The 15,526-nt window shown below is 41.3% G+C and overlaps 1 protein-coding gene across 7 annotated transcripts in view; it reads right to left on the bottom strand.

Annotated features, from left to right (window-relative positions):
- The window catches only part of LOC139612544 (intermembrane lipid transfer protein VPS13B-like), a 325,396-nt gene that overhangs the window by 114,007 nt on the left and 195,863 nt on the right, over positions 1-15,526 (bottom strand). The window lies entirely within an intron of this gene.

Genomic DNA, 15,526 nt, shown 5'->3' with positions numbered 1-15,526 from the left:
AGATTGGATCAGGCTGTACTTTATATAGTCAATTACAATGAAGAACATGACCCCAGGAATAGACCAGGTAGTCTGTTTTACTGAGCCAGTAAAGAGCTTCTGGCACTAGGCCCTAACCACTACTGACTTCTTTCTTCCCTTTGCCTGCTCAGTGGTTTAGTAGCACAAGTTTCTTACAAGATGATTTATGACTAAATCAAAGTCTGTGGTACTTGTACAGCCAGACCTCAGATAAATAACCCCACAGGCCTCAGGTGAAATAATTTGCCTTTTATAAAGTTCTGATTCATGCCAGCTTATCATTAGCAGTAAACATTGCCTAAACCCCTGGCTTGACGCCACAGTGGTCTGGAGTGTGGGGATCTTACTGCCTCTTTTTCTATTTCTGTCTCAAGAAACACAGGACTTCTACAGTATACACAAACTGTAATATGGTAGAAGAGATGTAGAGATATGTCAGGAGTGGGCAGCACGATCTCTGAACTGCTACAGTCAAGTGAGTAAAACTGTCCCATCAGCGCCAAGAAAAAATGATGTCATGTATTTTGCCTTTGAGAGACAAGATCCTGACGAATTCACGAGGCAACAGGAATAATCAAAATTCAACATCTGCATATGACATCAGGGCTTTCACTTCGTTATGATATGTTTATTTGTGCTGGTGAATTCAAATGAGAGCTTAAATGGTATAAATAAGGGCTTAAAATGGCTACAGATGTAGTGGCTGCATGAGTAGTTTTATTTGTTTCGGCAACGTCAATGGCAATTTTCATATAGCGTTTCCCCTCCTTAGCCACACTGGAAAGGCCTCTACCGGAGCGTGATGTTATGACAATAAGCACCAAGTACAAAAACAATGGCAATGGGAGATCAGAGGTGCATAACTGGATTTAGCTGGATTTGTTGACATACAAACAAGTGAAACAGATCCTTAATCAACATTTGGAACCACATTTATCAACAGAGTATAATATAAATCAAACCAAGAGCCCTGTAAGATTTGGGTGGGATGTGTCAGTCTAGATTCATTAGGGCTTTTGTAACAGTACCTCCATCACCCTCCCCAACCCCAAACTGTATTTTTCACATTAAACAAACCACAGTTACCTCATATGCTTTCCAAATTATCTCTTAACTTCAGCTTATTTAGGAGACTCTCTTACTCATAATCAACATAACACGGGAGTCTGCAGCCAAGTCTCTGCATTGCTGAGCTGCAGGGTCATCTCCAATGACATAAATAAATATGATAAACATTTGTCTTGGTCATGCAGCCAGTGGAAACCAGTGTGATTTAATATCAAAAGACATATTTCAGCCAATCACAGGAAACGAGAGCTTCATTTCTGACAAATGAGGAAGGGAGGAATTTTGGAAGTTCCCCTTGGGGTGCAATAATAATTGAAGCCAGATTTTCTTGTTGTACATGTGGGGGGAAAACACTGGTGGTTTGACGTATCTGATCGGTCATGTAAAGACCACACTGCTTGGCCAAGAGGACTCAGAGAATGCCTCGGGAAAACATGGCACTCACTCTGCCCAGTGCATGCACGGATGAACTGAAAACATACAGAGCAAGGCAGGTGGAACACACCCTTCTGCTGGGTCTCTGGGTCTGCCATTATCAGACATCTGTCTGCCACTACCATGTGGTGACATGGTACATGACATGCTTTCGCAGCTGAGGAAGGCTAGGCGGTGGTGGTGGTGGAAGGGGAGGGGGCTTGGATGGGAGTTCGGAGAGAAATTTTCCTCAAACACAAGTACTTCGTTTTGCCCTTGTTCCTGAGCCAACCTTATTTTAATTGCAGGAAAAGACCACAGAAACATTATTTTTTACGACAAAATTCTGCTATTTATAAAAATGGATCAAAAGCTCTGCAGTAAGAACGCTCTGTTTCATGGCATTCATGGCTATTATTTTAAAAAACATTTCTCCCTCTTCTGACACAATTTAAATCCAATTTGACTCTGAAAAGCCACTGGGCCGATTTTGCATCAGAGCTGAAATATGAGGGCTCCCATCCAACATTATTATGGCTCAAAGTCAAAGCCTCCATCTAATTCAAGCTCTCCAGTGGGAAACAGCAGACAAAATAGTGAAGACATGGCAGTGTTATGTATCTAGTATTCAGGACTTGGAAAGAGCAATTTACTGGTACTTCATCACTGAGAAAATAATAATGATGTTCCAAATTCCTCTGGAAGATATGCAGACAAATTTACAAATGGGCAATTAATTGCAAGTTATGTTCTTCTGTTTAGCATTCTTTGGGTCTATGAGTGTGCTGGGCAGGGCATCAGTCATGATTTGGGTTATTAGGTAGATGTGTGGGAAGACTGTGTGTTTAACGTGTTGCAGACTCGGGATTGTTTGCTTAAGTGGTAATAGGATTTGAGGAGGAACGTTCTGGGCACATGCACAATACATTAGTTAACACACTAATGTGCTAATGCACATGTATACACTTATAAACAACAAATAAGCTCATGCAGACACACTGTTGCTCCATGCCATGGTGGTATTAGGTGTAACCAGAGACGGATTTACTTTGCTGCTGCATATGACTCTGAAATAAAATCCAGAGTTGGAATATAGAACTTGCACGATAAGAGAGAATGGATGGCAAAAAACATAAAGTGAAATATAGCCCAGTGTTAGAGTGTTACATGGATACAAAATCATACTGAGCAGAGCCAGTGGGTAAATAAGTAAAAACGTTTGTTGAAAAAGAGCGAAAGTGGAATCTTGGGAGAGCCTGATTACCATGCTGAGGTTTTGAAGGCTAACAGTGGTTCAAGGTTGTAAAATAAACCACAAGGGGATCTGGTTGAGGTTCAGGGCTTGATGGTAGGAGTGTGGGAGCTGTGGGCTCTGTTAAAGCCTCTTGCCGAGGGGATCCTGTGGGGCAGTGTGTATCATGGCTCTTGGCTTTCAGTGGCCTCCCACCTCCCTCTCTCAACCGCCATCCACACCCTCCCCATTCAGGCCAGTGGGGCAGGAAGCACCGGGGTAATACCAAGCGCCGCTGGCTTCTGGATCTCGTCACTCTGAAACCCGCAACCTGAACCCGCAACCCCAGACCTGTTTTTCACTTCATTTCCTCAACAATCACATACAATATATGTCTGGTTACATGTTCAACAGAGGCAGGGGTGTATGTAAATGTGAGTGTGTGTGTGTGCATGTGCTTGTAAGTGTGTGTGTGTAAGAGAGATGAGGCCCTCTGCTTCTGCTCTCCTGGTTGAACATAAATACTGACTAGAAATTTCATTGAGATCTCAGGCTTAATTCGGCCAAGTCAAGCTAAATTAGGTTCCTACACAGATGTGCTATATTTCATGAGTATTCCATGTCCTTAGTTTTTAGCAGACCCCAACTAGTGTATATTTGAAGTGGGAGAACACATGCTACTTGAAAAGCTAATGGTGCACATCTTGCTGTGTCATTTCATTAGTTTTAAACTACTTTTTCAAATGCTAAAGTAACATCCAAGGGGCAGAGGGTTTCTGTGAAAACAGCTTAAACAGTTTCTGTCATCTATAAATTCTAAAAAAGAAAGTGTTCAATTGAGGTTTTGATTTTCTTTCTGTGTGGCTCCAAATGTTATTAACCAAACACCATTAGCACCCAGCAACTCCTCCATGGTATTTCTGCTGTGGAGAGGCCAAAGCTGCACAGTGGCTTCTCAATCAGTTTACCATGACTCCCAGTGGCTTAAAGCGGAGTCCCACTGGGCCTGTGTGTGTGCCGAGGGGGAATTCATAAGCATTATGATTCATGAAACTTGCAATTACTTAGTAAGTTAAGCACCCCTGTCTACGGTGGTCTGCTCTGAATTGCCAGAAATTCGGCAACTTCTGAGATGTGGATTTATGACCCCAGTCAAGTCCAATTGCTGTTAATTTGCATCTACCAATTACAGTAATTAAGGCTCTGAATTACAATGCTGAGCAGCCCTCGGAGTGAGAGGGGAAAATGATGTCGTGGAACAAGGTGAGTCAGCAGAATAAGACCCAGTCACTCAAGGATTTTTATGCTGCTGCACCTAAAATGATTTTTGATGACTGGCACTTTTTCAACAGAAGTCAAATGCAGTTACAAAAACAACTAAATATCCAAGACAACAAAGTTGTAATAATGCTCTAAATTTGTCACTTGGCAATAACAAGGGACTTACTTGTGGGTGTTTTAAGCCAACTACAACAATTCCTATCTATGGTTGATTTTTTTTCCTCACTGGGACAATTTGCAATAAACAGAAATTGCCCCTTTCCTGTATTGGGTCTAGGCTTTGATGTACTGACAAATTCCCACGACAAAAACTCAATAATCTATTCTTTTCAAGCCCAACAGCATTACTCAACTCCACTGCTGCTCCCAACAGAAGCCTGTTATTCATTAGGCTGATTGCACTTTAAGACACTCATACTCGACCAATTATATTGTATTTACATAAGATCTTAGGAAGAAACTATTACTTCTATATACAATACAAGTAGGGCTTAGCTCAAGCTCATACCACCCTCATGACAGAGGTACATGATAGTAAAAAGCTGAGAGAAAGCTCAACAGAAGAAGCCCCTCTGTTTACAATGACATGGTGTATACCGAAAGTCAGTGTTTGCACTTTGATTTCAACATATCTTAATTACAGGAGTCATTTATCTCCCATGCAGTTTACATGTCAGAAAAGTTATATTGTTATAAACATGGTCGGTGTTAGACATGGTTGCTCTGTAGAAACTGGCTAACATGTGCTCGCCATGATGGCCTGTTAAAGATGTCAGTCTGGCGGGTATAATTTATAGGCTCATCATGCTAATTCAAAACCTGCTTCTTGCATCATTGTTGCAGAGAACCCATGTGTGAAGTTTGTACAGATATTTCCTTTGGCTTCAACTGGTGTATTTCATGGAATTCACACATGCCAGTGACTATACACATTAAACTGCTAATCCTTCATCATACTCCATGATTCATTGTGCAGTAAAAACATACAGTTTTCTATAATCACATGGTGGATACTGACTCATTTATTAACACATCATATCAAAAAGTATTTTTACAGTCACATAATATCACATATCCTTGCTGTACATCAATCAGACTGTTGATGCAACTCAGAACTTAGAATTCAGTCTGAAGTACTCTGCATCAAACTAATGGCACAGATGTCATCCTCATCCCCACTGCTTCTGTTCTGCTTAGACTTACATATGCACACACACACACACACACACACACACACACACACACACACACACACACACACACACACACACACACACACACACACACACACACACACACACACACACACACACACACACTTTGCCTGGTCTGTTTAGCTTTAACTGTGCTCTTCTCCTGCTTCTGCTTGCATGTAGCTCTAAGCATGGAACATTCTTGAGTAACAGGGACAGTAATTCTCAGGCTTTTTAAGGGCACTAGCTTCTCACTGGATTCCTTCATACAGTAGGTACATCTGTAATGGATCCACTCAAAATGGCTCCTTGGATCCTCATTTGTGAACAACTGAAGTTGTGGCTGCTGCTGAAAATTGCTGACAGGTTTGTGTGTGTGTCTGTGTGTGTGCGCGTGCATCAGTCTGTCTTAGATCTTCTTCGACAACATACGCACTTGAAGTTGCTGCTGAGAATTAGTACGAGTCATCTGTGTGCGTGTGTGCGCATCACCGCAGGACAAAGCTACCATTTTTCCCATGAAACCAAACGGGCCAGTGCTTGTGAAATCACTTCCTCTGTTAGTAGTAACAGATTTGAAATGCTTCCTCCCTGCTGTGAAAATGGACATAATGCTGCTTTTATAAAACATGTCAGGCAGAGTTTTAGCAGCAAGTCCCTGATGCAGAGGTGTGAAGGGAATGCCTCTCTGACTTCCTCAGACTTCAGATTGAAACCAGATTTGTGTCCCCACCAAGAAATTTTACAATGATGTAATCTCACCACCATTTTAATTTGAGAGGCCTTATCTTTAATTAATTGCTAAACACATGCATGGAATAGATTATTCATAACTGGCTGCAGTAGGGAACATGGCACGGGAGGTCAAGGATCTGGCTTGCCCTCATGTGCAGTCATTTTCATCAAGCCTAAGCAGAACAGACACATACCTCAATGCTACTTTTACACTAATTAAAGGAAAATAATCCTTTTGTTGGAGGAAGATTCCAAATCCAAACCCTGTCCATGGTTTCTGGGAAGGCACTTGTTGTGTTCACTGGTGAATGACAAAGCCTGAAGTGAATCAAACTACTCTAGTACTACTCAGAATCACCCAGGACCCAAACCATCGATTCCAGCTGATTCAGTTGCAAGTAGATTGACAATAACTTATGAAACAGCAAGAGCAATACTTGTACAGCTGCAACTCACATGCTGCATCAGACATATTGTCCAGTCTGTCAGAAAGTCCTCTTATCATTGCCAGATCTAATAACAGAAATAAAAGCATACTTAAACACACACTCACACACAAAAACAAAAAAATCAAAAAAAACAAAACAAAACAAAAAATATATATATACACACACACACACACACACACACACACACACACATTACATACCTTAAATGCATTAAAACATAATGCTCACATGAACAAACACATGCAATATACATTCACTCTATGATATGAGTCTGAAACCGAGGTGGCTACACTCTTCAGAGCATTCCTTGTGATTTACTTCTGCACATAAATTGTTCAATTCATGCTCTGGCAAGCAGGGTGTTTTATGGAGCTGTAAAATTAGGCTCACTTTATGGATCCAACAGCAAGAACCACTACTGTTTTTTCCACTTGATATTGATTAAGCGGTTCAATATTGCCAAGCTGGTTCACATTAGTATACACACGGACACGTTGTGTGTATTTTTGAAGATGCTCATTTTTATCTGTGAAATGAGGGGCTTTGGCAGAGCACTTTGAAGTTGATTACACATTGTTTACAGCAATTATTGAATTCTGACAAATGTTTAAAGCAACCAAATTACATATCAAGGCCTTAACCGTCTTTGGATAAAGAATGACGATTTTCCTAAACAAAGTCAGGCAAATGATGGCCATATTTGATTAGGTTAATGTATGCTACAGGTTTAGCAGACAGGCTGAACAAACATGTAATCAGATAGCTAAAACAGTAGGTCCTTCTTGTTGACGTTTGCCTTGACCTTAAACAACATTTTGTTCTAATTCAAATTTCCTTCCAGCAAACAAAAGGCAGAATGAAACAAAATACAGTACAGTGACTGGCTGCTGGAAGCTCCCACATAATGGAATTAAAAACTTATGTCTAAATCACAAGCTTTACGAAGAGACAGGTCAGACTTTGAGAATATGAGAGCAGATTAGAAACCCCTGGTGCTGCCCAAGACTACAGGACTACAACCACTTTCTCATGAGATAGTGTCCAAATGCTTTTATGTCAGCAAGGAAACAGCATAAAATAATTACAATAATCTGGGGCACACATGCTTCCTACATCAGCTAATTCTTCCTCCTCTGTGAACGACTGTGGAGCCAGTGTTTATAATTCTGAAGCGGATCTTGCATTCATCCACACCACTGAGTGTGTTTATACAGAGTGACATTTCTGTATGAGAGATTTCCCCCTTTTTTCCCCTCTATCTGACGAAAGCACATGGGGGGAGTGAACTCTCTGTGCTTATCTAATTCCACTAGTGATGTTGTTGATTTGGGGAGGGAGAGGGTGGGAAGAACGGAGAAAAGGTAAAGAAATGGGACTGAAGAGAAAAGACTGAAAAGACTGCAATGACATAAAAAAACAGAAAAGGAAATGTAAATGTAGCACAAATGCACTTGAAGTATAAGTGCAAGGTTAATATTGCAGACTGGAATAAATGTAATTTAGCTCAGAGTCTGACCATGCATACTGAAAGTATGCATAAAAAAACTGAAAAGAAGAATACAAAATCCAACTTTTTCACAGCACACATTTTGACTTGTTATAGTAGGAAAAGCAATGGTGCTACTGGCAGCATTACTGATGGGTCTGTTCTGTTTCAGTGTGACAGTAAGTCATCTTCTTCAGAGAAGCAAGTGAACTCATTCCTTCACTTTAAATATCATAAAACATATGAACACAAATCACTACCAAAAATTGCTATGACTATTACGACTCTGGCTAATTTCTGTTGTGTCATCATGAGCTATGTCATCAATAAAGTTTGCACGTCATCACACCAGTTCAACTGCTTTAATTGCAAGATTAATGATCCACCTTATGTCCACCTCACTTGGAAACATACTGAGAGAGAAGAGGAAAGAAACTGACTGCAAAGATTAGTAACAGGCAGAAAGGCCACAAAATAAGGGGCTAGGTATAACTGGAATTCCCTATAACCATCTAATAGGTCGGTGAAATGGCTCCATATCAGAGAGCTTCATCAGGCGAGAACTGGAATAAAGACTGCTTTCAATCAGCCTCTTCTGGAGCCTGTCACACTTTACATGTGGAATGACAGTGTGCTCTAGGAATCAGCCTGAGTCTGGCTGTTTGGTGTGTTTTCTGGCACGGCACCCTGTTCCAATAAGGAGGAAGAACCATGCAGAATGTGAGAACCACAAAATGGAGAGAAATGCTGAGGGAGATGAAAGTCATAGAAGCGGCAGAGAAGAAAGAGGAAGCTGCTGTTTGAGACACAGAATGAATGGTAAGATTGAATCGTAGTAATTAGGGAACAATGCTCAAAGCCTAAAGGAACCTCAATGAAAAATAATGACAGAGAAATTATTAAGATGTGTGTTTCTGGAGAAGATAACCCCCCTCAATAGTTCCCTGCTGCAGCACCTCACCTCTGCTCCTTGCTTGCCAATGTCTCTTTTACCTTATCCATACATCATCTTTACATAAGTCCTGCAATAATAACTTTCGACTTTCGACACACACACACACACAATAATATCTTATTCTTTTTTCTCCCCTCTCCTCCATTGCCAGTCAGTGTTTTGGTACAGCGACTCCAGAACAGTGAGGAGGAAGTGGCCTCTGTGGGCCAGGCTCCTGACAAAACCACAACTCTAAACAGGCAGTGCTGTGAAAATATGGCATTCAAAAAACACAATACCAAAACTTCTGACCACCATCCAAACAGCTGCAGGCACTGAGAGCCTTTAATGGGAAAAAAACAAAGAGAAAGAAATGGATAGAAAAAAAGGGACAAAATAATAAAAGTAAAACATGCAAAACAGAGCTACAGCAGTGTCTGCATTGAGCTGGCAGCGGGACTGGGCCTTGGTTTTATTAGAAAGAACTGAGAGATGAGAACACGACAGCCCCCTGTGCCTCTGTGGAATGGAAGTTTATGCCCCCTTAGGTCTTAAAAGCATATTGAACAAAAAAGCATTTTGTGTAGCCTGCGTGGAGAGATTGAGAAAATGAATGAAGGATGGTGTAAGAAGGAAGGAAGGAATAAAGGAATGAAGGAAGGAAGGTAGGAAGGAAGGAAGGAAGAAAGGAAGGAACAAGAATAAGCAGTGCTTCTGTTAAGCCAAAAATCTGTATAGCAAACAGTCCAGGTGTAAAAAATTAGAGGAGATGGCACATCAAACGAGCCTGTGTTCAGCCTCTTTCCTGTGGCCCTGGTGGCAGGAAATGCTGTGCAGCATCCTGTGAGCTGACCAGAGAGAGACAGATGAGAGGGAGCAACAAGGAGACCAACTAAAGTGGGAGGTGAGGAACAGAAGAGGACAGATGTAGAAAATGTTCAACAACATCCTGCAGAGAAGAGGGAGATTAGGGGACAGACGGGGGGAAGATCGAAAGCAACAGTAGAACAGAGGGAATTCTGCAGAGCAAGGGAGAGAGAGGAGGGCAGAGGAGAGGGGCGAGAGGGAGGAGAAGAAGCAAAGAGAAGGTAACAAGGTAAAGAAAAGGCAGGAAACAACATCCTGTGTGTTGACTTGGCACGTGGGTGGAGAGAAAAAGGAGAAGTGCATTGTGGGGACACATGATGACTGAATCATGTATAGACAGGGGAGTAATACAAAGCAGGCATTAAATGAGCAGTTGCACTGGGCCTGTTAGGGTTGGGTGGAGAGGAAGAAGAATTAATTGAGGACAGAAGGAAAATGAATTAAATGGCAAAAACAGTTCAAAGTATTTGTTAGGGTTCAAAGATACAAAGCAGAAAACACTGAAGAGTTTCATCTTACTCTTATTTGTGTATCTACATATACAAATTACACATTTTGTCAATTTTTGAAGTGAAAAGTAGTAAATACAACACACGGAGCAAAGAGACATTAAACAATGAGTCTTCCTTCAAGTGTTAATGCTTTGTTAGTTTTTATTTCATAAACTTAAAGAAGAGAAACAAATGAAACAGTAATTGTAGCAACAAAAATCAACAAAAACATAATTGCCCAAGAGTGGCCAAACATCTGCAAACAACTGTACTTTGCTGTTACTGAACATGTTTAACTTGAAAATAACAGACAGGACAGTGAAGGTTGCACAGTGTCTGACATGGCGTGTGTGAGAGTGACATGTCAGGTTGTTATGTGTGAACTTTCTGTCTCCCTGTTCTCCTTATCCAACATGTGTGTGTCAGCTGGACCTCTCCCTCAGCCTCCTTGAAAACACTCTTATGTGGCTTTAAAATGCTAATAATATTAGTCCATTACCAGGCTACACATAATGTGAGACCAGTGAGAGTGTGAGAAAAAACTCTGTTCAAAGCTCTTCGAATGCCTTCTCAGTTGAAGAGAGGGTGGAAAAATATATCAAGGAGAGAACAATGATTCTTTAAACACTAGCTCCTCGTCATCACTGAGGAATGGGGGGGGGGGGGGGGGGGTCTTGCCAACAGTTGGACATTTTATTTCAGCAAAAATATATGGTGCAAAGCATATTTGCTCGAGTTAATAATTTTTACACTGCTTACATGTGTGTAACTATAGCTGTGCATGCGTGCAATGATAAAGTGACAGGGTGGGGTGCTGACTGAAGGTCTGTTGTGTGTGTGTGTTTGTGTGTGTGGGGTAAGTTGTGGAGAGAAGAAAGGGGACCACCGCAGTAGAGTTGTCTACACGGTGGCTTCACATTTCCCTCTGTGGTTCTCTCAAACCTGCAGCTGAAGTAACACGACTGACATTCTCACACACACACACACACACACACACACACACACACACACACACACACACACACACACACACACACACACACACACAGTGCTCTGTTATGAAGCCTCGGCCTCACACTGCACTTACCTGCCCGCTTGCTAATCTTGCCCCCCTTGGATATAAACTGTTGTGAGTTTAACAGAATGCTCACTTTGTGCCAACCTTGGGTAACGACACTACCATACCTGATTTCGACAGTCTACACATTGCAAGACCTCTAGCTACATTCAGAATAATTCAATAGATTCTGTGAGTGTAATACATGGGAAAGGAAAAGATCTGCACATACAGATATTGAAAATAGCACAAACAGCTCGGGCTGGTGCAAATTTATCCCCTAATTGATGGATAAAAATCTTGCTACTGGTACATTGGTAAGGATTGTTAAGAAGTAACTGCCCAGGACAAACATTTGTGTGTTAAGCAAGATTGTATAAAAGTGGTGGAATAAGACAAACATAAGAACGTAGAGCGACTAATCAAACTCATATATCAAATATATATATTTGAGTTGATAATATATGTCAAATAAGCTATTGAGTGAGAAGCATTGAAAAAAACAGGTGAAGATCAGGAGGAGGAAAACAGTTCTAAGATACTTTAGTGCCAGCCTCTGGTTCTTTCAAGGCTGGTTGGACCTCCAAGGGTTGTAATGTGCCTATTATTACACAAGCATTAGGCAATTACACCACTGTTTTCTCACTGACTTCCCAGAGCCACAGAGGAGCTTATGACACACGTGGACACTGGAAAGCATCTGTACGTTCCTTCTTTCTTGAGGTTTTTCTCTTTCATACTCCCACTCATTCCTCCACTTGCCTCTACTCTGGACACATGTTCTACTGTGTAGACCAGTGGCTCTCAAAGCAGTGCTCCTTGAGGGAGATCCTGCCCTCCTGGCACTGGATGTCAATATAACGTCAGAAAGACATTTGACTCTAACCATACTACCATCAGATCAACATTAAATTTTGTAGTATTTATAATCTTGTACTGATGCAACTATTCTCTATCATTTGCCAAAGAACTAAACCACTTACAAGTGTAAGAGCACTACACTGTAACTACCTTTGAAATGTATTGTGTCAGACTTTGCTGTGCATATCGACACATGGCTCAAGTTCTTCTATTGCCATGGAAGTCCTATCAAAAAAAACTAGACAAAGTGAAGACACAATGACTATCAAGTAACTATTCCCTGTGTTCCTAAATTCTACTGACAGTCCACCTGGCCTCCGATACTGCTGTATGACTGACCAGTCTCTCCCTGTCAGTACAATGACCGCTGCAAACTGCACAGGATGCCAGAACATCAACATGTCATGAACAGGGAGAAAAGGAACTAAAACATAATAATGCACAAGGCTGAGGTCGAACTACACACAGGCACATCCACAAAACATATGCACTTACAATTTCATGGACACCCACACACACACACACACACTTTGACAGGGTAACACTGGTATGTGTGTGTATCGCATGCTGCTATTGAGCACAGAGCTTCCTAGGTTGGTGGTATGGGTGTATTCTTAGAACCCTTATTTCCTGCTTCAGGATAAAACATTTTCACTCACACACACATACAGGCACACTCATTGAGGCTGAAGTCCTGCAGCCAGGCGGTCAGCCCCTGGATCAGGCCCTTTTATGACTGCAGGACAGCTGAGGGGTGATCCCTCTCGCCTCTGTCAGCATGTACTCCGACTTGACTGACAGCAGTTTGCCAAAACACAAGAACAGTTTCCGGGAAGCTCTTAAATAAGGTCTGTCACCTTGAGTGCCACCAAACAAAGAATACAAAACTGCCTCCACACAGACAGATGTTACAGAAAAAAAGGAAAAAGACAGTTGTTGGAAATTCATACTCTGGGTGTTTAGGCTTTGCACACTTACATTACACACAAATGAAAACGTCAGCCTGTGGGTGATACGACATGAAAGGTTGAGCTGTTAACAGAATTCATCAGGATTTATCCTCTGAGGACAATGATTATGGACCAGACAGTTTTAATAAGCTCATGGTGTCACCACAAGACACATTGAATAGATTGATAGAATTCATCATCTTTAGATGATATTTGTCCATATCAAGTTTCATAGAGACCTTTCCAAATGTTATTGAGATATTTCAGGCTGGACCAGTGAACCCAAAGATAAATCGACAATGCTGTCCCAACAGCCGCTCCACTTTGAGCCAAAAAAGAAAGGGGAAAATAAGTTGTGGTTTACTTGTTTGATTCCCTAGTGGTGAGTCCTAATACCCATTTCTTTCCCCTTCTCCCCTTTCTCTGCACACTACATTGGAATCATATGCATAAAAATGGTCATAAAAATGTATAGCAGGGCCCGGGCTGGGGTTTTCTCTCTCCAAATCCCCCTAAACCTCTAACTGCAGGCCGAGGAATACAAGTGTTGTGGTACAATCTTCTCACAGAGCAGAGGGCCTGAGAATAACATCACAAAGGCCACAGATATTCATGGAATGAACCACAGGCTGTACACAGAAGTCAGCAGACACCACAACATAGCACACAAGACGCTGTATACAGCTCCCTACTCATATACAGTACAAGAGACTGCCAGCTAATCACAAAGTGTAGAGCTCTGATCCAAAGCTCTGCAATGATGGATAAGTGGAATTACAGGTACAGAAAGAGAGATGATAAAGATACAATATGATATGGAGGTAAATACAGTGGCTTCAAAAAGTTTTCAGACCCCTTCACTTTTTGCAGACTTTATCATGTTTAATTCAAAATGGATGAAACTGCCATTTACATTCAACAACTGATCATGACAAAGTGAAAGCATGCTGTTAGAAATTTCTTTTAAAAACAAAGACTTAAGTGTCTTATTTACAAAAGTATTTAAACCTTCTGAAGTCAGGTGTGAATCTACCTTTGGAAAGGCAGATACCTGTGTATATTAGATCACACTTTGCACACTGCAAATCAAGCCGTGAAGTCCAAGGATCTCTCTAGAGACCTCTGTGAAAAAAAATGTTGTGAGGCACACTGTAGATCAGGGCTAGGGTATAAAACCATTTCTAAAGCATTGGAGCACAGTGGCTGCAAGAATTGTGAAACGGAAGCAGTTTGGAACCACCGGGACTCTTCCTTGAGTTGGCCACCCATCTAAACTGAGTAACCAGGCAAGAAAGGCCTTAACCAAGAACCCAACAGTCACTCTAACAGAACTTCAGAAGTCCTTTGCAGAGGTGGAGGAACATACCAGAAGAATGACCATTTCAACAGCACTCCATCAATCAGGCTTTGTTGGTAGAGCAGAAGGGCACAAGGCATATGACAGCCAGTTTGGAATCTGCCAAACTGCATTTAAAGGACTCAAATTATGAGGAAGAAGATTCTCTGGTGTGATGAACCAAAAATCAAAACTCCTAACACTATTTCTGGCAAATCATGTCCTGTCCTTGAATGGCCCTTGCTAAGGCCTGGTGTGCAGAGCTTGTAGAGACTTACCCAAGAAGATTCCAAGCTGTAACTGCTGCCAAAGGGCTTCTACATAATACTACAAAAGGGTCTGAATGCTTTGCTAAAAAAGAGATTTCAATTTTTATTTTTAATAATATTGCAAAAAATTCTAAAAACATGTTTTCACTTTGTCACTGTCAATCGTTTAAAACTGAATCTACAATACAATAAAGTATTGTAGATTCAGCTGTAAATCAATGATTTTTACCCAGTATTCATATGATTTTGCTTGTAATAATCTGCTCAAAGGCCTCTAGTCAGACAGAATGAGGGATGGTTGGTGGTCAGCATGGACAGTGTGGAGTGCGCCCTTAAGAAGACTGATAGCCAGTCGCTCATAATGAGCGGCTGGCTATGACTGAACACAGTGGTCAGGTACTCTGGTTCACAGATCAATGATCACATCCATTAACATTCATCTGGTTTCCTCTGTTCTGCTCTCATAACTTTAGCTTTGCAAACACAAACCAACTCTTACAACCCTCTCTCTTACAGCTGTAGGGGAAAATGACTTTTTTTCCCCCCTTTCCATGAAATCAGCTTGCATGACATGTTTGCTCTATCATCAGGGAGACAGAGAAATCTATCAATAACACTGGTTCCCACAGAAAAGAATGACAAATATCACTTCACCTAACGAAAAAAAAAACCTGAAGGGGGAAATAATCCACCTCAAACAGCAGTACTCAGTGGCTAAGTCTAAACTTCCTGTTCATATTACGACACATCGTCTGAGGGCTGTTTCAACATGAGCCCTTATGAACCCATTCCCAGTCTCATCAGTCAGCTCTGTGCAGGCTATCCTGTCTGAATTAAAACATAAATTCTAGGGCAAACTTTAATAAAAAGGGGCGTATGATTT

Source organism: Trachinotus anak, unplaced genomic scaffold (assembly GCF_046630095.1).
Source record: "Trachinotus anak isolate AG129_WGS33_773 ecotype Australia unplaced genomic scaffold, CSIRO_AGI_Tana_v1 ptg000032l, whole genome shotgun sequence".
Taxonomy (NCBI): Eukaryota; Metazoa; Chordata; class Actinopteri; order Carangiformes; family Carangidae; genus Trachinotus; species Trachinotus anak.
Note: the sequence above shows the minus strand (reverse complement) of the source record. Positions and strands in the feature narration are given on the sequence as shown.